General features: G+C 38.1%; 3 non-coding genes across 3 annotated transcripts; all 3 read left to right on the forward strand.

Annotated features, from left to right (window-relative positions):
- Positions 1-239: 239 nt before the first annotated feature.
- TRNAS-AGA (transfer RNA serine (anticodon AGA)) lies at positions 240-321 on the forward strand. Its single transcript has one exon. It is a non-coding gene; the product is annotated as a tRNA-Ser (tRNA).
- Positions 322-985: 664 nt separating this feature from the next.
- TRNAQ-UUG (transfer RNA glutamine (anticodon UUG)) lies at positions 986-1,057 on the forward strand. The gene has a single exon. It is a non-coding gene; the product is annotated as a tRNA-Gln (tRNA).
- Positions 1,058-2,419: 1,362 nt separating this feature from the next.
- On the forward strand, positions 2,420-2,491 carry TRNAQ-UUG (transfer RNA glutamine (anticodon UUG)). Its single transcript has one exon. It is a non-coding gene; the product is annotated as a tRNA-Gln (tRNA).
- Positions 2,492-2,500: the final 9 nt, after the last annotated feature.

The raw sequence follows: 2,500 nt of genomic DNA on the forward strand, positions 1-2,500 counted from the left end.
GATTAATTTTCAGGATGTTTTTGGAATGGACCCACTCCAAATCCGCCTTATAAAGAGGTAAAAGTCTTAAACTGTGCATGATTCCCATTGATGATGACTTTAAATCAGATTTTTACATTTTACTGGGACCTGGAAATTTGTTTCTATTTTCTGAGATGTTTTCCAGAGGGATAATCACTGATCTTGATCATGGTGCTATAAGAAAAGGTGTTTGATTCTCATCAAAAATCAACGTCTAAGTAGTCGTGGCCGAGTGGTTAAGGCGATGGACTAGAAATCCATTGGGGTTTCCCTGCGCAGGTTCAAATCCTGCCGACTATGAATATGTTCATATAGTTTTTTGACTGATTACCTGAGAAGATAAATTTGCGTGTGTCCTGTTTTATGCCACATGAAGGTGATATGCGAACTTTGGGCAGGGTTTCTAGAACCAGACTGACTTTATTTTTGGATGCATTTTATATACGCCGATCTGACGCTACATCCCACGTGCGTCATGCCACTAATTAAAAGAAGCGCCATGAGTGCCACCAGGTAAGTGGTGCATCTCCCTCTTTTGTCTAGCAGTTACAGACCACTGCTTTGGCAGATGTACTGAGACATGCACTTTTATTCACAGCAACCTTCAATTATCTCTTGGATAAAACTTTTTACCACACAATGAAAATTTTTTAGCCACTTCTGGATGAACAGCTTTCTAACAGTATAAGTTTTGCAGTTATTTTTTTCTTCCCCTTTTTCCAAGTAACAGATCCAACACTCTATTTACTAGCCACTTTTCATCAACATTTAAAACTGTCATTGTTGAGATATCATGGAACTCTTGGCACACTTGTGGAAATAAAGTTTAGGAGATATTAATTTACCTTTGTGTATTAATTGTAGATTTGCACTACAGCTTTAGAGCCTTTTTTCACCATGATTCATGAGTTCATATGTGCTTTTTAGCACAAAAAAACTGCAGCCAGTTATTTTTTGTGCGTGTGGTTCCATGGTGTAATGGTTAGCACTCTGGACTTTGAATCCAGCGATCTGAGTTCAAATCTCAGTGGAACCTGGGCAGCTCTTTGTACATGTGTTTCAGTTTTTGCACTTACACTGAGTTCTCCTGTGCCAAAGGTTTAACATAAAAAGATAAAAAGAGAAAGTTAAAATCAACATGCAAAACAAAGATTTGAATGTTCCAAGCATCCATGGAGTGATCACTTTGAGTTCTATGGCCAAATCTACCTTTAAAGCAGGATTACGGAAACTTTAAATTGACTTTAAGTTACAGCACTCTTACGAACTGTGTCACGCAAAGCAACCATACCCTATGATTTATGTCAATGTTCACATAACACTTTTTCCAGGTGTATGAAACTGACAAGGATTTGAAGTTGAAATGGCTTCAGGAAATGTTGGCGTTTTCTTCCTGAATCATCTTTTCTTGTGTTTTTCAGAATTTCCTACAGCGGTTTGTAAGCATTTTTGGTGGAGTTTCTCTAAAATTATTTTGGGCATCTTTTGAGTCTGTTTTTGTGGCTTTTCTTTGTAGCTCACAAAATGCACCAAAAGTCTCTCAGGAACATTGAAGGAGTTTTCCTAACCTTGCCATTGAATTGTATTATAAGTATGGAGCTCTTCTAAATGAAAAACACCTGAAGAATGATATGCTTATTTTAGTTAACCGCTTGGTCGTGGCCGAGTGGTTAAGGCGATGGACTAGAAATCCATTGGGGTTTCCCTGCGCAGGTTCAAATCCTGCCGACTATGAATATGTTCATATAGTTTTTTGACTGATTACCTGAGAAGATAAATTTGCGTGTGTCCTGTTTTATGCCACATGAAGGTGATATGCGAACTTTGGGCAGGGTTTCTAGAACCAGACTGACTTGATTTTTGGATGCATTTTATATAAGCCGATCTGACGCTACATCCCACGTGTGTCATGCCACTAATTAAAAGAAGCGCCATGAGTGCCACCAGGTAAGTGGTGCATCTCCCTCTTTTGTCTAGCAGTTACAGACCACTGCTTTGGCAGATGTACTGAGACATGCACTTTTATTCACAGCAACCTTCAATTATCTCTTGGATAAAACTTTTTACCACACAATGAAAATTTTTTAGCCACTTCTGGATGAACAGCTTTCTAACAGTATAAGTTTTGCAGTTATTTTTTTCTTACCTTTTTTCCAAGTAACAGATCCAACACTCTATTTACTAGCCACTTTTCATCAACATTTAAAACTGTCATTGTTGAGATATCATGGAACTCTTGGCACACTTGTGGAAATAAAGTTTAGGAGATATTAATTTACCTTTGTGTATTAATTGTAGATTTGCACTACAGCTTTAGAGCCTTTTTTCACCATGATTCATGAGTTCATATGTGCTTTTTAGCACAAAAAAACTGCAGCCAGTTATTTTTTGTGCGTGTGGTTCCATGGTGTAATGGTTAGCACTCTGGACTTTGAATCCAGCGATCTGAGTTCAAATCTCAGTGGAACCTGGGCAGCTC

Source organism: Ranitomeya variabilis, chromosome 2 (assembly GCF_051348905.1).
Source record: "Ranitomeya variabilis isolate aRanVar5 chromosome 2, aRanVar5.hap1, whole genome shotgun sequence".
NCBI classification, from domain to species: domain Eukaryota; kingdom Metazoa; phylum Chordata; class Amphibia; order Anura; family Dendrobatidae; genus Ranitomeya; species Ranitomeya variabilis.